This window comes from Asparagus officinalis, chromosome 4 (assembly GCF_001876935.1).
Source record: "Asparagus officinalis chromosome 4, Aspof.V1, whole genome shotgun sequence".
Lineage (NCBI taxonomy): Eukaryota > Viridiplantae > Streptophyta > Magnoliopsida > Asparagales > Asparagaceae > Asparagus > Asparagus officinalis.
In genome coordinates, this window is record NC_033797.1 from 139,759,761 (window position 1) to 139,781,495 (window position 21,735).

The window sequence follows — 21,735 nt, forward strand, 5'->3', positions numbered from 1 at the left end:
AGAGATGGGGGCTAGGGTTTTAGGTCTAAGATGAAGAGGAGCTCTCCTGGGTTGGAATAGTATATGGACCAATTCCCTAACCCGACCCGAAACCCAAAAGACCAAAACAAAAACCCGTAAAAACCCAAACCTGAAAACTTCTCTGACCGCGGTGCGGTCGACCGCGTCGGTCGACCGCGCAGCTGTAAAATGCCTGCTGCTAGGCCTTTTACATGCTGGTCATTACACTCGATTTCTCTCACTTATAAACACCTGTTGGGTTCTCAAACACAGATAATTACATTTATCTGATATATATGGTTATTTATCACAAAAGAAAGATTTATTACTATTTATTCACACCATTTCATTATAAAATTTTGGGGTTTTACAGATATCCTACAAACAAGCATCGCCGACTTCAAGAACCAAACTTGTCCTTCTACCTAGAGTTGTATGCGCGTAACGCAAACACCCAAACACCTTAATGTGCTCATAAGATGGTTTCGTGCCAAACAGAATCTCATGTGGTGACCTTTTGTACAATTTAACAGTAGGCGTTTGGTTAATCAAGTAAGCCGCTGTCAAAATACACTCACCGCAATTTAGCAGTAGGGGTTCGATTAATCAAGTAAGCCGCTGTCAAAATACACTCACCCCAAAATTTAATTGGCAATGAGGCTTGAAAGCGTAGTGCCCTAGCCACCTCTAGGATGTGTCTATGTTTACGTTCGACTCTTCCATTTTGTTGCGGCGTGTCCGTGCATCTGGTTTAGTACATAATGCCGTTTTTCTTATAGAATTCTCACATAGGCCCCTCAAATTCCAAACTGTTATCACTCTGGATCTTTTTACAGTTTTTCCAAATTGTGTATTAACAAGTTTACAAAATTCCATGAGTAGCTTACTAGCCTCACTTTTCTCCCTCATCAAATATATCCAGACCCCCGGCTGTAATCATCCACTAAAGTACTAAAATAATATGCACCACACGAAGAAGGTTTTCCGATGAGGTCCCCATAAATCACAATGAATCAATTCAAAGCAATCAACTATATTACTATTAATTAATGGAAAAAGAGAACACGTCTGTTTTGCTCTATAACAAGCATCACAAATAACATTGTTCTTGAAATTAGAATGATCAGTATCCGAAATAAAAGAAAGATGTTGACTAGATTGATGTCCTAATCGCCGATGCCAGACAGTGTATGAGTCCAACCACTCTGCTTTCATCATTGAATGTGACTTGACATGTTTGTAGTAGTAGACCCCCTCGAATCTCACCCGCTCTAATCGGCATCCTCGAGGTACGGTCCTGTATCACGCAAAGCTCATTAGTAAACATGATTTGATAATTTATCCTAGAAATTAATTGACGTATGGAATTCAAATTGCAAGTTAAATTTGGCATGTAAAGAACATCAATTAGTGTCATATCTGGACTTAAAACGACATGACCAATCATTGTCACCATCGTTCTGGCCCCATTAGGTAAGAAAACCGACATCGGAGTTGTTTCTCTGAGATCACTTAGTAAGTCTCTCTTACCGGTCATATGGTTTGATGCCCCGCTATCAAGTATCCAAGTGGGGTTTCCAAGGTCCTTCCATAGATCCTCCCCGAGCCTTCACCAACATGATCAAGGAGAGTCATCAATTTCTGAAACTCCTCATGAGACAGATTAGGGATGACAGTGCCACCTCTTCCTTCGAGCGAAGGAGTCATAGCTCCTGCGTTGACCTATCCACGTCCTTGATGACCTCGGCCTCCGACTGAGTCAGCCCGCTCACGTCCCTTCTTGCCTTTGTACGAAGCCGGATAACTATTCAACTCGAAATAGTCTGAGACTTCATATCCAGGCTTGTTGCAATGCGAGAAGCTCTTCTTGGTTCCACCACGTTGTCACGGCCCAAACGGGGGGTCGGCTCCACCGCGTTGTCGCAACCCAGGCAGAGGAGGGCCCCTTCCCTTTTGTCGCGGTTTGCACTGCCATGGCGATCACCTCAACTCTCTCCTCTTGACCTCGCACAATAGTTTGGTATTGCTCCTCTCGTGTGATTAAGGCATAAGCTCTGTTCATGGTTGACAAGGGCTCCATACTGAGGATTTGAGACCCAATTGTCCCAAAAGGTGTGTCATCCAGTCCCATGAGGAATTGGTTCAATTTCTCCTCCTCTTTCTCTCGAAGCAACTCATGCGCTGCTCTACATGTGCAAGTTGGGACCTTCAAGTAGCTGCTCAACTAGTCCCACATCCCTTTCAATTTTGTGTAATACACCATGACGGACGTCCCTTGCTGTCACGTGAAACATTCTCGCTCTTCAATTCATGGATTCATGGCGCGTTCCCAATCGAGTAACGATCTCTCAGGTCATTCCTGTAAGCGTCAAAAATTGCATATAAGTTCCAGAACACAACTCAAGATGAAGAGAGGATGAAGAACGACATTGTCTAAGTCAGGGAAGATCATCCGAGGGCTAGCTGAAGCAAAAGGAAGCAAGGAAAAACACAAAAAAATGATAACTCAAAGAGACCACAGTTTCCAGACAGTGTCAACTATCTCAGAAATGTGAGACATTGTTGGTGTCTCAAAAGTGCGAGATAGACACACTGTCGCAGAAATAGTGATGTAGTGTAACGTCTCTTTTGATGGTTTTCTTGGACTTCGTGCGACCCACGTGGCTTCATAACTGCTTGGGATCATCCATAAACATGGAGAGGCCGTTACAAACTGAAGAGACACTCAAAATCCCCAGAAATCACGGCATTTAACAAATTGAATGTCTGTTACACAACTGCCTGGAACGACCCATTCTTCCGAGATAGTAGACACTGTCTCGAAAATAGGAGTTGACAGATAAAGTTTGTTTGAACTTCTTATCTTCAGAAATGGTTCCTAGGGGCTATAAATACTTCCCCTACACCCTTGTTCATGCGAGAGAGCAATTTGGCAGCAGAGAATTAGCATTGACTTGATCTTTGGAGAGAGTCTCGCACCGTTTTCAAGGAATCCCTAAAGTCTTTGGTGTTTTCTCGAGATCTAAGCTTTGACTTGATCTTGAGAAGAGTGTTTATCTTACCTCGCTAAGATTCTAACTTCAGTTCTTGTTTCTAAGTCAAAACATCAACTTTAAGCCTTCTTCATAGTTAACTTGGATCGTTGAATCGGTGGTCCACAGATCAAAGCGTCTCCGACACATGCAAAGATCCCACGCAAGCAGAGGCTGCTAAACAAGAGTCTCTATGTGTGTTTCTAGGAATTTTTTTTGTTTATTTCATTTGTATAAGCAAGAAGTCTTATAAAGGTTAGACTCTCTTTGAATCTGTAATTGATAAACAATTGTAATGGATTCCACAATTAAATTGATTTCCGACGCAAACAATCCCAGACTTCCTTCGTAGTCTCCAAATATGCGACGCTCGGCTAAACGGACTGTAGGCTGTCTAAAAATCATAATAGATAGTTGATCCCCCATCAAACACCAAGGATGGAAGTTACAATCTGACGACTTCCAGAAGGCTATAATTTGAGGACTTTCACGTAGAAGGTTACAATCTGACGACCTTCACAACAACTAATGAAAGCCCCAATTCAACAGCCTTCACAATCAACATCGGGAGTTACAATCTGACGACTCTCATATTTTCAAGGAGCCAAGACGAAGATTACAAGAGTCAAAACGCAAAGGTCGAACCAACGTTATAATCTCAAAACGCAGAGGTTATCCTTGTGATATAACATCAAAACGCAGAGTTACGGCCCAACTCTGCGTTTTCAGCCTAAAACGCAGAGTTCACCTCTAAAACAGCCCGACCTGTTCGTTTTCAGCCTGAAACAGGCTCAACTCTGCGTTTTCAGCCTAAAACGCAGAGTTTATCTCTAAAACAGCACGACCTGTGCGTTTTCAGCCTGAAATAGGCTCAACTCTGCGTTTTCAGCCTAAAACGCAGAGTTCATCTATAAAACAGCACGACCTGTGCGTTTTCAGCCTAAAACAGGCTCAACTCTGCGTTTTCAGTCTAAAACACAGAGTTCATCTCTAAAACAGCACGACCTGTGCGTTTTCAGCCTTTAAACAGGCCCAACCCTGCGTTTCTGCGTTTTTAGCCTAAAACGCAGAGTTCATCTCTAAAACGCATGCGGCCTGTGCGTTTCGACTCCCAGCGAGCGCCCAACTCTGCGTCTCATCTTTAAGACGCAGAGTTAAGGTCCGAACGCAAGCGGCCCTTGCGTTTTCAACTCCCAACAAGCGCCCAACTCTGCGTCTCATCAATAAGACGCAGAGTTAAGGCCCAGAACGCTGTTTTCAGCGTTTTGACTCGTTCAAAGCACTAACAGAACGGTTTCAAAACCGTTTTCCCCACTATTTCGGGAGCTGTTTAAGAGGGGGTGGTTACACCCCACTCAGCCCATGGAGGAGCTAATTAAGGGGGGTAGTTACCACCCTTAATCCCCTATAAATAGTGGGAAACTCAACTGAGTTCGGATCCTTCTTTTTTGGGGGAGCAAAGAAGAGATCTTCGGCTAGCTTTGGAGGGGATTTTCTCTCATCAACAAAGGGAAATTCGGTCAAGGACTGGCATTTTTGGATCTGGGACTTGGCAGCAAAAGGAGAGATCGGCATTCATCCTTTGGAGCATTCCTTGAAGCCTTCGGCCTTGGCGTGAGAACCGAATCTCGGTTCAAATCAACTCTTTTTCAAGAGTTTCAAACTCGATCAGAGTTATCAACTCTCTCCACAGCGTCAAATCGTGAGGAGAAGACCACGTTCCAGTGAATCAAGACGTTCGGATCGTCAACGAGAAGCAAACTCGACACGAGCATTCGAGGGAGGCATCTCATCGCCACCGTGAAGAACCCAGTTTTAAACAAATGGGAGAATCAAATTCATTCTCCTCTCTTTTGTAATCGGAATCCAAATTATAATTGATTTTGAGAGGAATACAAGTTAAATTTTTCTTTCATTGTTTTTTTACTGCAAATTTCCAACAAACAAAAGATGGCGACTCTGCTGGGGAATAGCTTCTCTGACGAAGAAGTGGTGGCGCAATCCGACGTTCATCTCACTGGAACGACCGTTGAAACTCTGATTATCGAATTTAATCAAGCCAAGTACGAGGAGGCCCTCTCCTCCGGATCCCTTAGCCCCAAGGCTATGCGCAAGATCCACAAAGTCTCCAAGGAGACTAAAGCTCCAATTGTTGCTCCTACGCCGAAGGAATCTCTCTCCTTTAGCCGAGATTGCTCGAGTAGCCCCTCCTCTAAAGGAGTGGGCTTAGTTTATGCCAAACGCAGCACTCAGTGGTACGTTGTGCAATCAAAACGTAGCCTTCAGAGGCACGTTTCAACATCAAGACGCAGACCTCAAAACTGCGTTGATTTGGCAGAACACAACTCTCAGGAGTGCGTTTCAGAACCCAAACGCAACTCTCAGGAGTGCGTTCTATCATTTAAACGCAGACATCAAACCTGCGTTGATCTGGCTGAACGCAACTCTCAAGAGTGCGTCCCAGAACCAAAATGCAACTCTCAGGAGTGCGTTTCACAAACTGAATGCAACTCTCAGGAGTGCGTTTCAGAATCCGAATGCAGATCGCAGGACTGCATTTCACTAGCAAAACGCTGTAGACGGTAAAAAATACCTCTATAGGATTACAGGAAATTCGCCTGCGAGAAGAGCTCGCACGCTCGGTTCTCTGGCACGGGCCTAAATCGTATAGACGTCAGATATGTTCGATTCTAGGTTCCGCCCACAGCGCGCACAGCGCGAAGGCCTGGACAGGTGTCGAGTCAGCCTGAGCATTCATAAATGCAACTCACCTCGGCTGTCCGAGTCAAGAGCTGGATCCGCCGGCACCCGGCAAGCTGGCTAGACCCACTCGAGTACTGCGCACCTACTTCACCGCCTCTCCTGACCGGAAAGGAGAAAGCACCGTGCTCAAAGCACGCCGGGCGGTCACGCACAGTACAAGTGATCGGACAGACACTTCATCGATCTGCGAACTCATAAATGCGGTTCATTAATGCTGGTCAAATCCACTCGGATAGCAGTCGTTTGTTGCCTCACATACAAGAATGGGCCTTCCCATCGTAGGTGACAGGACATAAAGCACAATCCCTGGAATGACCATTCATGGTATCGAGGAACGGCGAGACGTCTCTGAAGAGGATGTGGTCACATCCCACAATTCAAGGAGAAGTCAAGCTGTCCTTCTTCCATTTAAAAGCCCCTTCCAGCACACTGGAGGAGAGGTCGCAAAACTTGGAGAAAAAAGAGTTGAGACCAAGCTGTTAGCAGATCCTTGCATTACAGCACCGCTGCCTAGTTCCGAGCTCCGATCGCCGACGAACTAAGCAGACCCGAACTCTATTACCCCGAGCTTCTACTGCGAACTGAAGCTCTCCAGCAACCTCATTCAAACGGTCCAAGGGAAGCAGACTCGACCCGAGCATCGAGCGAAGCGTCCTATAGCCACCTAAAGTCCCCACACAAAACAAAGAGGGCCTTCCCTCTGCTTCTGTTGTAAACATTTGATTTGTTAGTTTGTAATAAGCTTTCTTATAAATACAAACGAAACTCCTTTCTTCGGAAGAATCAAATTTTCACCCTACAGAAGATGGCGACCACAGTGGGAGAAGCTGTTTCGTCGAGTGAAATGGTGGTGGCTCAGTTTGATGAGGTTGCCGTCGGGACGACAGTGGAGTCCCTGGAAATCGAGTTCGACCAGGCCAAGTACGAAGAGTACTTGTCCTCCTCCTCCTCTGGTGGTGATGCGTCCCGCAAACGCCACAGAGTTGTGTGCCGAGGCCGACCTCAGACGGTCAAAGCCTCAGCACCTGAGGGTTCCACCAGAGTCTCATCAGAGGAACCCACTCCCTCGCAATCGATCAGGGCCAACCCAGAGATCGAGCGCAAGGGGCAGATGTCTGGCAAATGGGTCGCCAAGCGATCCCTACAGACACCTATCTCAAAGGGAGCGCCGGTTCACTCCGGCAAAGACTGCACTGCCGCAGCCCATGGCGACGCTCTCCCTGCTGGGAGAGCTAACCAACGGCGACGACAAACACCCGACAGACAGGAGGTCCGAACCTCCGTTTCTCACGACGGCCTGAACCATCATACAGGCCCGAGAAACACTAGACGGGAAGGCAAGCTGCCCGACCTCAGAAGGCCCTCCAAATCAGGAGCGTCAACCGAGGACAGCAGAGCCATCCGCTCAGGAGGACTTCGCTTCTCAGGCTATATCCCTGATGCGAATAAACCACACCGAGCGTACGAGCCTACCCAAGTAGGCGAATCCTCGAAGGCTGGCGAGCCTCGCCATAATCATTTGGCGGATAAACGTAAAGAAAAGGAAATAGGCGGTTCCTCCCGAACCCGCTCTTCTAAACATAGGGTTGAAACCCGCCCACGTACTGGAGTTCGCTCAAGCGCGAAGACTCGCCAGTCAAGGCGAGATCGCCCGACTCCAACACCAAGGCGTTCCACCCAACGCGCGCCAGAGAGAGCGCCCAAAAATCTCTCGTCGACTCACCAGAGCGACTCTTCTGAGGCTGGGGGTTGTCACCAACCACCCGTAGAAGACCTCAGAGAATTCTTGACTCGCAAACGCACTATCCACGAGGCGAATCCTCAGTGTCATTGCGAGAGACTCATCCACACGGTCCTCGCCGACTGCCAATGCGTCGGAACGGCGAAACCTTCGGTATTTGAGAGGCGACCGAGGCCCTCCCGTCGAAGGCGCCGTCACCAGAAAAGACGCGCTGCTGACGACCTGGAACTCTCATCCGCCACAGTCAACATGACGGATAAAGGGAAGGCGGTACTCTCCGACTCGCCAGACTCGGACTCCGTCTTAAGACCTAACACCCGGTTCGCCCGACGCCGGCAGGAAGGCATATTCCAGCGAACCCGTAGTCGCAGGGGAGTAAGTATCGGGTTTGACTATTCCACCCTGGTACCTCCCTCCTGCGGCGAAGACGAAGGTCATTCGGCAGCGGCCACATCTCAAACCTCGCGCTCAAGTCAAGACGCGCAGGCGAGGGCGCACATGACCGATACCAACCATGAGCAGACAATGGCTCAAAAGCTGGAGGAACAGCAGGCGACCATCGACTCTCTAAGAGAAATGATGGAGCAACTGCTGAACAAGAAGAAGAAGAAGAGGACCCAGCGTCCCTTACCCCGGCAGACTAGGGATAAGGAGTGGGTACCACCTCACCGTCCAGCGGCTGAGACGGAGGGTGATCGACAGTCCGATTACTCCTCCAAAACATCGATAGGAACGTCGCACACCGCGGATAGCACCCGTGACAAAAGATTCGACGAGTTCCAGACCAACTGAACGCGCTGAAGCTTCAGCAAAACATGAACAAGCTGGGGGTGGTACGTCCCTACCCTATCGAATGGGACACGGTCCCATACCCGGCGAAGTTCAAACCAATCAGTTTGGTGCAGTTCGATGGCAAGGGGTCACCCTCGCAACATATCTATTACTTCATGGCGCAGACCGGATTCCTCACCGGGAACGACGCCATTCTCACCCGACTATTCATAGGTACCCTCAAGGGGGTGGCCTTTGAGTGGTTCCGCAAACTGGAGCCCGGCTCCATCAAGGTATGGGCCGACGTTGAAAAGCTTTTCCTCGCCCGCTTCTTCGACGACGACACGGAAGTATCAATGGCCACTCTCCTCGCTGAGAAGCAGCGTAAGTCGGAGTCAGTTAACGACTTCGTAAAGAGATTTCGAAATCGATCAGTCCACTGTCGGGACCAAGTTTCCGAGGCGACACTGATTGAGATGTGCCGCAACAATCTGTCAATCCACATCCTGTCCAAAATAGGGGCAGTTGAAACCCGGACTTGGAAGGAACTTGTTCGCCAAGGCGAGCAAGTTGAAAATATGATCAAGAGGCTGGAGGCCGAAGAGCCACAGTCCAAAAAGGGAGCAGCAGAACCAGCGGCGCCAAAGAACCCTCCTCGATCGAAGGGAAAAGAGGCTATGGCCGTAGACTCTGCCGCGGCGCCAAAGTTCGTTCAAAAGCCGAAACCCAGGCAATTTGAACCACGCCCCCAGCGGCAATATGATTTCAAAGAAGACCAGGTAGTGGCGACTCTCGACACTCTACTCAAGAGTGGGCGAATTAAGTTGCCAGAAGCCGCCAAACCGGAGGAAGCGGACAAAACCGGTGACCCAAGTTACTGTGCATATCACAGATTCCTTGGGCATCACACAACCAAGTGCTACGTCCTCAAGGACAAACTCCAGGCCCTCTACGACGCGGGGGTCTTGAAGAAAGAGAAGGTCCAAAAGCAAGTGACGGCGAACATGGTCACTTTGAGCTTTGGGACGGGTCTCCCGGAGGTTCAAGCTCCGGCGGGGATAATTCCTATCCCCAAGGCGGTTTTGAAGATCACTAACGACGATCCTCACAACCAGCGGGAGAAGGGTTTGGTTCCACAAACTCTGCCATCAGGGCAAGTGATGTGGGTCCATCCGGACCTCCTCGACGACGAGCAATGGACCGCACAGCCTTCCAAGGAGGCTAAGAGGAAATATTGCAACGTTGTCACCGCCATCCTGGATACAGACGACGCGGCGATGACTGCCTTAACCGACTCTGAAGAAGACACCAACGTCTTCGCCACGAGAGCCGGAAAGGAGTTTGCGAAGCAATATCCCGCGAGGGCGGAAAACCCAGCAGGACTTCCCGCGAGGCCGGCTGCAGCAGTCCCTCCCAATCCAGAGGAGCCAAGTTCAAGCCGCCAGCCTTACCGGTTCAACGTGCTCGCGCAATTGAAAAGCATACCCGCGCGAATCACCGTGTACGACCTCCTCCGGTTGTCTAGGCCTACCCGGGAAGCCCTACAAGAGGCGTTGGCTGACGCAGAGGCGTTCTCGACCCATTTCTCAAAAGAAACGGAGATCGAACAGGGCTGTACAACTTGCTGCCAAGTCTCAGAGAGACAGATCCCCTGCATCACTTTCACCCCCGAGGACATGCTCATCAAGAACACGTCCCATGACCGGCCGCTGTACTTCACAGGATACGTCGGCTCGGCGAAAGTGGATCGGATCCAGGTTGACCCGGGGTCCGCACTGAGCATCGTGCCCCTGAAGCTAATCAAACATTTGGGGATACCGTCGAAGCGCCTAGCCTCGACCTCGACTACCATCTTCGGCTTCAACGCCACAGGGACTCGGCCACTCGGCAAAATCCGCCTGAAATGTCGGATAGGCGACATGAAGACGGAGGTGACGTGCTACGTTATCGATGCTGAACCCTCCTACAACATACTCCTGGGGCGTCCGTGGATTCATGGCAACCGGATCGTTCCATCCACGCTACACCAGTGTTTGAAGTACGTGGACGACTACGAGCGGGTAAGAACGGTAGTGGCCGACAAACACCCCTTTAAGGGCGTCGAGAACTACTTCGCGGATTCTCTGCTATACCAGGACCCCGACCAGCCACCGGTGGAAGAACTGGAAAGTGGCAATGAGGCGGATAGCGAACCTGAATACGGTGACAGCTTAATTCTGAACGACTTTGAGTCGATTGTAATTGGTTATGAGAGTCACCATGTAACTAACGCCGTTCAGGCAGAGAAGCTTATCATGAATGAGAAATCCGACCTTGCTTATTTGTCGTCTTGCTCCTCGTCCGAAGACGACGCACCTAATAACTCATGGTCGACACTCTACAGTGAGTCTTCTCTACACTTGCCGGTATGTTCGTCATACATCTTCAAGACGCGGCCGATCGAGCCATCGCGAGCTGTATTCGTCGTGCCAGCACGGAAGAGGTATCGAAAAGACATCATCTTCGGTCGAATCGATCGCCCCCTACGCACGCTATGGGACGAATCTGAGGACGAAGACCCAGCGCCCCAGTTCTCGCAATACAGTCGAGTGGCGAAACGCATAATGAGCAACATGGGGTACGACCTCACTCGCTTGGAGGGCCTGAATTACGGCCGAGGACGCAAGACGGTCATCAAACCATCCTACGTCCCCAAAGGGAAGCCCTCAAATTACTTCAACAGGACTAGGAGAGGCTTAGGCTACTCCTCCTCCTCATCGGAGTGTTGTTTTTACGTCGACGAGGATTCCGATTACGCATGTTCAGGAGATCAGTCGTCAACAACCTCGGCCTGGGACTCCGACGTTAGCGTAAGGGATCTGTTCGATGGCCTTACAGTCAACATGGCTACAGTAGACCCCGCCGAAATGGCGAAGGACGAACAACTTCCACTTTACGACGAGACATGGGATCGCCATGTTAGCGCCCAGTGGAACAGTCGCTTCGAACAGCGCGAACCACCAACTGAAGACGAAGTCCTCCAGGTGAACATGGGTACCGAGGCGAATCCCAAACCCATATTCATCAGCGGCAGTCTGCCTCCTCAAGAAAAAGAGGATCTCATCGCCCTCGTACGGGAATACATTGACGTCTTCGCCTGGAATTACGAGGATATGCCTGGCCTGGATCCGCGGGTCGCCACGCATCGCCTCAACATCAACCCTGACGCCAAGCCAGTCAAACAACAGCAGAGGCGGTTTCGCCCCCAAATCATGGAGGCGATCGAATCTGAAGTAAAGAAGCTGATCGAATCCGGCTTCATCAGAGAGGAGCAACACCCCGACTGGGTGGCGAATATTGTTCCAGTCTTGAAGAAGAACGGCAAGATCCGCATCTGCATCGACTTTAGGAACCTCAACGCCGCGTGCCCTAAAGACGAATTCCCTCTGCCCATCACGGATGTCATCATTGACAATACGTGCGGATTCGAGAGGATGTCCTTCATGGACGGCTTCTCGGGGTACAACCAAATCAAAATGCACCCCGAAGACGAGAAGCACACTGCATTCAGGACCCCCATGGGGGTGTACTGCTATACCGTCATGCCGTTCGGACTCAAGAACGCTGGCGCAACCTACCAACGAGCCATGAGCATGATCTTTCGAGATCATTTGCGAAAGACGGTCGAATGCTATGTGGACGACTTGGTCGTGAAGAGTCGCCATAAGGAGGATCACCTCCAAGACTTGAAGGCTATGTTCGAACTCATGAGGACTCATCAGCTCAAGATGAATCCTACCAAGTCATTCTTGGGAATGTCTAGCGGTAAATTCCTCGGTTTCGTCGTCACGACGAAAGGGATCCGAATTGATCCAGACAAGGTGCGAGCTATTCAAGAGCTCCAACCACCCCGAAATCTTAAAGAGCTGAGAGGCCTTCAAGGACGACTGGCTTATATCCGAAGATTCATCTCGAATCTCTCGGGCAAGTGCCAACCCTTCTCTAAGCTGATGAAGAAAGGTACCTCCTTCGTCTGGGATGAGCCATGCCAAAAGGCTTTTGAGGAGATCAAAGCTTATCTCTCAAATCCGCCTGTCCTTGCGGCGCCAATCTCAGGAAGGCCATTCCTCATATACATACGGGCTATGGAACATTCTCTGGGTGCCCTCTTGGCTCAGAACGATGATGCAGGCCACGAGCAGGGCATCTACTACCTGAGCAGAACCTTGCAGGGCGCCGAGCAACGGTACCCAATGGTCGAGAAGGAATGCCTAGCCTTGGTGTTCGCTATCCAAAAGATGCGGCACTACTTGGTTGGCCAAACCATCCATGTCATCTCCCGGATGAATCCCATTCGGGTCTTCATGACACAACCCGCAGCGCTAAACTGGCGCCTGGCCAGGTGGGCACTTCTGCTCTCTCAATACGACATTCATTTCATGCCGCAGAAATCGGTCAAGGGACAAGCCATCTGCGATCTCATGGCTAGTCACCCGCTGGGGGAGAAGACCGATCTATTCGAAGATCTGCCGGATGAACCTCCCGAAGCCAATATGACTTCGTCGCCGGAGGTGTGGCAGATGTTCTTCGACGGTGCGTCCCGCGCAGGCGCGAGCGGCTCTATTTCTGCAGGAGTGGGAGTGGCCCTCACCTCCCCGCATGGTCACGTGTTTCCCCGGGCCTTTTCCTTGACGGAACCATGTACCAACAACGTAGCCGAGTACAACGCGTTGCTCATAGGGCTCGAGTTAGCCAAAGAGCTCGGGATAAAGCATCTGGAGGCTTATGGCGATTCGCAACTCATTGTCAAACAAATGACTGGCGAATACGAAGTCAGGAATGAAGATCTTATCCCGCTCCACCGAGCAGCGGTCAGACTAGTGGAGTCATTCGAGAGCTTCCGTATTGAGCACGTGCTCCGTTCAAAGAACACCCATGCGGATGCTCTCGCATCCTTGGCAGCTAACTTAGCCCAGCCTCCTGGAACGACCCAAAAGGTCGCTGTCGCCAGCCGAAAACTCTTTCGACCCAGAGACGTCCCAGAGGCAAACGCCACTCATCAAGCCTCGGGTCAGCCAGATCAGGAAGACTGGCGTCTCCCGATCATCGATTATGTCCTATACGGCATGTTGCCTGAGGATTCGAAGGAACGAGAGTCTATCCGGCGACGTGCCTCGCGATTCTACTACGATTCAACCACTAAAACGTTGTATCGCAGGTCATATGACGGCTTGCTACTTCGCTGCCTTTCAAAAGCAGAGGCGCAAGAAGCCGTACGCGAAGCACATGACGGCGTGTGCGGAGCTCATCAGCCCGGACCCAAGCTTTGGGATCGCTTACGTAGGATGGGCTACTTCTGGCCTGGGATGGTTACTGATGCAGTCGCTTATGCTAAGCGATGTTACGAATGCCAGATCCACGCCAACTACATGCACCAGCCTCCTGAGGATCTACATCCGACGAGGGCATCTTGGCCCTTCGAGGCATGGGGGATGGACATAGTCGGGCCAATTTCTCCACCATCGGCGAGAGGCCATCGCTTCATCCTCGCGATCACCGACTATTTCTCTAAATGGGCAGAAGCCATCCCCTTAAGAGAAGTCAAGACTAGCGACGTGATTAAGTTCATTAAGCACCATGTCATATACCGATACGGCGTACCCCGGCGTATCATTCACGACAACGGCACGCAATTCGTTAGCCATGCCTTCACCCGGTTCTGCGACAAACTCCGGATACAGAACCTCTCGTCCACGGCCTACAACCCTTCAGCGAATGGTTTGGCCGAAGCTTTCAACAAGACGATCATCAAGATCTTGACCAAGCTGACTTCCACTAGCAAGCGCGACTGGAATGAAAAGCTAGGCGAAAGCCTGTGGGCATATCGCACGACGGTTCGCACACCGACTGGCACTACGCCCTACTCGTTGGTATACGGCTGCGAAGCTGTATTGCCGTTAGAGATTCAGATTCCATCCCTCCGCGTCGCCTTATCAACAGGAATGACAGCCGAGGAGAATCACCGGCTTCGACTCGCAGAACTCGAAGCGCTGGACGACAGGCGACTGGAAGCTCAGCAGCACATCGAGTTTTACCAAGCTCGGATGGCCAGGAGCTTCGACAAGAAAGTCAAGCGCCGAGCCTTCAAAGAAGGAGAGCTCGTCCTATCCGTCCGTAGACCAATGATCCTCACTTCCAAGAAGAAGGGGAAATTCCAGTCCAAATGGGAAGGGCCATTCGTAGTAGAGACAGTCTACTCGAACGGCGCCTATCGCCTCGTCAAACCGAACGGCGATAAAATCATGATGCCCATCAACGGCAAGTATCTGAAGAAGTACTACCCATAGTGCTCCTTCACAAACTCCCACGAGTGCAAGAGTCTAAACTGGCCCTCAGCGCCCTCCAACTGGTACATGAGGCTAAACTGCTCCTACTTTACCCGTTCGGGCGAAAGCCTCTGACGGAATCCAATTCGCCTATCTTCTCCAATGAGATGGCGGATCCACTAAAGTCGTTCATATCACGACAAATCCATCCAATTCGCCTATCTTCTCCAATGAGATGGCGGATCCACTAAAGTCGTTCCAATCACGACATCCCCCGTCAAGTTAACATTAAACCTCTGACAAAATCAACTTACCAATCCTCTTCTAAAGGATGGTGGGTCCTCAAAGTCGTTCCAATCACGACATTCCCCGTCAAGTTAACATTAAACCTCTGACAAAATCAACTTACCAATCCTCTTCTAAAGGATGGTGGGTCCTCAAAGTCGTTCCAATCACGACATTCCCCGTCAAGTTAACATTAAACCTCTGACAAAATCAACTTACCAATCCTCTTCTAAAGGATGGTGGGTCCTCAAAGTCGTTCCAATCACGACATTCCCCGTCAAGTTAACATTAAACCTCTGACAAAATCAACTTACCAATCCTCTTCTAAAGGATGGTGGGTCCTCAAAGTCGTTCCAATCACGACATTCCCCGTCAAGTTAACATTAAACCTCTGACAAAATCAACTTACCAATCCTCTTCTAAAGGATGGTGGGTCCTCAAAGTCGTTCCAATCACGACATTCCCCGTCAAGTTAACATTAAACCTCTGACAAAATCAACTTACCAATCCTCTTCTAAAGGATGGTGGGTCCTCAAAGTCGTTCCAATCACGACATTCCCCGTCAAGTTAACATCAAACCTCTGACAAAATCCGCTTACCACTCTTATTCTGAGAAATGGTAGCCTCCCCCCACGGTCGCTCCAATCGCGACAAGATCCCATCAAGTTAATGATCACCTCTGATGGTTGGCGCCGTTATTCTTACGAATAGCATAGCCTAAGTAATAGCCTACCATGCGACGTGCTATTACTTCTGTCAATAGTCACACTCCTACGTCCCTGAACTATTTGACCTATTCCAGATGTCCTAACATTGCTTTAGGATAACTGATAGGTAGAGTCTACCAGGCGATGACTCCTACCACAATCAATTGTCACATTCCCACATGACGACAATTGTCGAACACGGTTCGACAGACAACCTGTCTGTCGGTTCCCCCATACAACAACTCGCCGAAAAGCGAGTCGAAGTCAAGTTCATCAGTTGGCCGTAAAGGCGAATGTTTGTTCTTTATTGCGATCCAAGGGTTACTCTCTCGATCCCGTTGGAGCTACAACGCGAAGATCGGAGTTAATCCGATCCCACGCTATGAGCAACAGAAAGCAAAACAAGAGCTTAATACGACTAAGTCCTAAACAGGACAATCAGTGGATCGTCAAGTTCAATTCAAATGCCCAACGGCGCAGTCAAAGAGAGAAAACTGTATGCGCAAAGCAAAGGTGAACAGAATAAGCAAAAGGGCCACTACGGGCCATAATTTACATGAGTTTTCAGTTTAGTTGTGATGCCCGAAGTACCAACTAAGTTGACACAAAAAAAAAAGTTCAAGAAGACAGAAGGATGGACTTGAACACGGCATTACAAAAACTTCAGCAGGCTGAACGAGCCGATCTTCGCTTTGAGCTTCGCACGCTCCGCAGCCCGCTGGATCCTCGCCTTCTCCTTCCGCTCCGGTTGCCGCCGGGCCAACTCCGCCTCGCTGGCTTCTTCCTCTTGGCGAAGGAGCTGGAGCTCCTGGTCCACCGCCGCGGCAGCTTCGCCGAGCCTCCTCACCGTAAGCTGGCGCTCCCGTAACTTCGCCTCGCCGCGGAGGGAGCCAGCGTCCTCGAAGAAGGCCCTGTCCAGATAGGCATCCATCCGGTCCAGCACCGCTTGTTGACGCCTCCGCAGACGTTGGAGCTCGGCCTCTTTCGCCTGAATCCTTTTCGCTCGCTCTTTGCGCTCGAGTAGATGACACAAAGAAGGGGGCGGCGGCTCATCAGAGGAATCTTCGTTGGCCAATTCTTCGAGGCGGTACATCCACCCCTCAATGCGCTCAAGCTCCCGCTCACATCGCCGTGTGAGCGAGGCATCACCCGCACGGCGAACCGCCTCCAAACACGCTTCCACATGAGGGAGCGCGTCGTAGTAACGTCCGTCGCCAACGCTGACTGAGATGGCAACCCCGTGCACCAAGCCCACCAATTCCTGGAGGGGCACGAAGGCGGGATGAGCCAAGGGGTCCGGAATCGCGGGGACGGCAGCCGGAGCACCAACGTCGACGACGGTGGAGGAAGAACCGACACCCTCCGCACCACTATCATTAGAAGAGGAAGCCATGAGAGAGAGAGTTCTTTTTCGCAGAGATCTCTTCCTAGCGGATTTCTCTCGAAGCGGTAGGGACTCTGCTGGAGAAGAGCAAGTGCAAGTATATATTCCGAAAAATTTAACGGTGGAGATTCATCACCCCAAGCGATCAAGCGGTCCAAACGCCCTGCGACGCTTCGAACTCGACGCCATTAAAGGCTGCTCTCGAAACCCCGAACCGACAGATCGGATTGGGCACGAGAGGCGAAGCGACCGGTCGCTTCACCATAAATAAGCATTAATGCGCCTGCAGACTCCTGGCTGGCAAGCACTTGGCCCCGCCGACTGACACGTGGCACGAGTTTCGCCCGTAGTTGGATCTCCGACTGTTGGACAAATTCGCTGACTGCTCAAGTTTCGCCTGAAGTTCAAACTCGCCGGGCAAATCGGGTCAGGTTTCCAACACAAGCCCAACATCGTACGGAGTTCGCACGTAGTATAAACTCGCCAGCCGTTGGGTTCCGTTCCCAAGCGAAACTCGCCAGCAAAGGAGTTTACTCATCTGCTTGAACTCGCCAACAGTTGGGTTTAGCACCCAAGCGGAACTCGCCGCGATCGAGTCTCGCCTGAAAACAAATTAAGTCTCGCCAATACGCAAGCAATGAGCGGGCACAAACCTCATTGGGACTTTAAGACAGTACATTTGAACAAAGTTATGTTTTCTGCAAATTGCGAAAGTCATAATAACATGTTCAAAGAAGCAAAACATACACCCAGCGTTTCAAGACAATACATTTGAACAAAGTTATGACTTTAAGAGTCATGGCATAGTCCCAAATGTAAAAACAAGCAAGCAAAACATCTTAATACAGTCCTGAGGCAGAAGTCTCAGTCGAACACGCTGAAGGTGGAAATCTCCTCTTTGACCGCCTCAACCTGGCTCGCGTGGTCTTCCCGAGCCTTGTTTTCAGCAGCCTTCCGGATCCGGTCCTCGCGGTTCGACGCAGCGGCAGCATCTGCTTGGCGCAAAGCTAGCAGGCGTCGAGTCTCTGCCTCAGCGTTCTCATTAACCTTGACCACGTCAGATTGGAGCGCCTTCCACTTCGCCTCCGCCTGCCCTAACTCGGCCCTCAGGCGAGCCATGGTATGATTGAGATCAATGACTTGCTCCTCTAGCAAACGTTGCTGGCTCACCCAAAAGTTAGCCACAGACTCCAAATCCGCTATCTCCTTGGAGCGGGTTTCCTGTTCCAGGGCTTCCTGACGCCCGAAGTGAGCTAGACAGGATGCCATTTTAGCCTCCGGACCTCCCCGTAGCAAGTCCTCTAGCACCATCATGCGTGGCTCCAAGAGACGGAGTTCACGCACGCAACGGGTAGCGAGACGGTTTTCACCTGATCGCCGTAAATCGGCCACGCGATCATAGAGGGACTGCCTGAAGCTGTCAAAGCTACCCATACCGAGTTCGACGAGGGAAATTGCCTGCCTTACAGCACCTTCGAACTCTTCAATACGGGCCTGCCACGGTTGAGACTCGGAGGGAACAGACCTCTGGCCCGGAGCAAGCGTCGTGATGGGAGGAATTTCGAGGCAAGGTTCGGCTCCCGGCTGGGGAGCGGGATCCGGAGCAGCGGAGTTCGCACGGCCTTCAGATTCGTCGTCTGAAATCAGAATGGGATCGGCCGCATGCTCCTCGGCAGCCGGCACCTCCTCTCGACCTGTAAGACGCAACAAGCGATACAGGGAACAGTTGGGGGAGGAACACCTACTAAACTTACACAAAAGTTGAAGCAAGGAGATACCTTCAGCAGCACCCGAAGAACCAGATTCTTTCCTTTTCTTGGAAACAACCCTCTTCACCTTCGGCGCCATTGGGGGTATGAGGAAGAAGAAAGTCGGGTCCACTCCGGGGAGACCTGTAGATCCTCTTAACAGAGGATAGGGGCATTAAATACCTAAGAGTCCTAGGCGGTTACTCGAGACTCGATTAGACCGTTCAAGGCTGGAACAGTTGAAGGGTAAGGCCGAACAGATCGGATCTTATCTGGACGGACGAGATCTAACGGTTCGTGACCACGATCTGCAACGACGGCCCGAATCGGGCGCGAGAGACGAAGAGGCCCACTACTTCGCATTAAATGCGAAACGGCTAGCCCACGTCCCCTTAACTGACGTACACGTGGATTAACACGCGGCCCACTGAAATCGGAACCCGATCAGAGCCAGGCTTCGCCGTTAGCTCCTGCGAATCCGCCCGCGAACAAAATTCGCCCGCAGTTGAAGTAGACTTGCAGCCGAAATTCGCCAACAAGAATTCCTCTATAGTTGAGGTTCTCTTACGACCAAATTCTGACCAATGCATGATTACGAAAATGGAGCACACACGTAAATGACAATAAGCCAAGAAACAAAAGGGACAATTTCATTCATGAGAAAGAAGTCCTATTACAAGCAGAAAACTAAAGGCGAACTACAGGGATTTCAACTTCAGTTCCGCCCCACGAATTTCTTCAGCATGGCGAAGCTCAAGCCTCCTCAGGACCTCTCGACGAATATCTTCCTCCGTGCAGGAGATCAAGTCCTGAATAACCTCCCTGACATCCTTGAGAGCTCGATCCTTCTCTGCAACGGAGCCAGCAGTCAACCGCCGGCGAGACTTTACGCCCTCCAACTCCTTTGCCACGTGATCGCGAGCCTTCTCTTGAACGGCCAGGGCGGCCTGTGCTTCGGCTACAACCTGTTTCAGCCTCTCTACTTCGAAGGAAAGTCGGGAGAACTGATTATCGACCGTTTCTTCCTCGCGGGCCACTTGTGCATCCTCGGCTCTGACCTGCTCCGACTCTGCCGACAGTTTTAACTCTAGTGTCATGTTCTCGTTCAGGCGGCGATCACGATCCGCCAAAGCTACTCGAACTTCGCGGGAGGCGAGATCAACAAGAGTGGAACTCTCCGCACGAAGAGCGAGCAGCTGCCGAACAGCCCCCTCCACTTCGTTCAGACGCTGAAAATAGGGCCTCGCCGCGGCGGCGCCGAGCCTCTTACGCAAGAAGGACGCATCGTGTTCAAGAACTTCCCTGAATGAGTTTAGCTTCCAGGCGGAACTCGCCGCGATCAAAATCTCGCCTGAAAACAAATTAAATCTCGCCAATACACAAGCAATGAGCGGACACAAAACCTCATTGATACTTTAAGACAGTACATTTGAACAAAGTTATGTTTTCTGCAAATTGCGAAAGTCATAATAACATGTTCAAAGAAGCAAAACATACACCCAGCGTTTCAAGACAATACATTTGAACAAAGTTATGACTTTAAGAGTCATGGCATAGTCCCAAATGTAAAACAAGCAAGCAAAATATCTTAATACAGTCCTGAGGCAGAAGTCTCAGTCGAACACGCTGAAGGTGGAAATCTCCTCTTTGACCGCCTCAACCTGGCTCGCGTGGTCTTCCCGAGCCTTGTTTTCAGCAGCCTTCCGGATCCGGTCCTCGCGGTTCGACGCAGCGGCAGCATCTGCTTGGCGCAAAGCTAGCAGGCGTCGAGTCTCTGCCTCAGCGTTCTCATTAACCTTGACCACGTCAGATTGGAGCGCCTTCCACTTCGCCTCCGCCTGCCCTAACTCGGCCCTCAGGCGAGCCATGGTATGATTGAGATCAATGACTTGCTCCTCTAGCAAACGTTGCTGGCTCACCCAAAAGTTAGCCACAGACTCCAAATCCGCTATCTCCTTGGAGCGGGTTTCCTGTTCCAGGGCTTCCTGACGCCCGAAGTGAGCTAGACAGGATGCCATTTTAGCCTCCGGACCTCCCCGTAGCAAGTCCTCTAGCACCATCATGCGTGGCTCCAAGAGACGGAGTTCACGCACGCAACGGGTAGCGAGACGGTTTTCACCTGATCGCCGTAAATCGGCCACGCGATCATAGAGGGACTGCCTGAAGCTGTCAAAGCTACCCATGCCGAGTTCGACGAGGGAAATTGCCTGCCTTACAGCGCCTTCGAACTCTTCAATACGGGCCTGCCATGGTTGAGACTCGAAGGGAACAGACCTCTAGCCTGGAGCAAGCGCCGTGATGGGAGGAATTTCGAGGCAAGGTTCGGCTCCCGGCTGGGGAGCGGGATCCGGAGCAGCGGAGTTCGCACGGCCTTCAGATTCGTCGTCTGAAATCAGAATGGGATCGGCCGCATGCTCCTCGGCAGCCGGCACCTCCTCTCGACCTGTAAGACGCAACAAGCAATACAGGGAACAATTGGGGGAGGAACACCTACTAAACTCACACGAAAGTCGAAGCAAGAAGATACCTTCAGCCGCGGCGGCCCCAGCAGCGCCTGAAGAACCAGGCTCTTTCCTTTTCTTGGAAACGACCCTCTTCACCTTCGGCGCCATGGGGAGTATGAGGAAGAAGAAGTTCGGGTTTACTCTGAGGAAGACGATGGGCCCTCTCGAGGAAGAGTTAGGGTGTTAAATACCCTAAAAATCCTAGGCGGTTACTCAGTACTTGATTAGACCGTTCAAGGTTAAAGCAGTTAAAGAGTAAGACCGAACAGATCGGATCTGGACGGACAAGATCTGGCAGTTCCTTGAGCACGATCTTCAACAAACGGCTCAAATCGGACGTGGGGAACGAAGAGGCCCACTACCTCGCATTTAATGCGAGACGGCTATCCCACATCTCCTTAACCGGCGTACATGTGGATTAACACATGGCCCGCTAAAAGCGTAACCCGATCAGAGTCAGGATCGCCATTAGCATTTGCAAATCCGCCTGCGGGC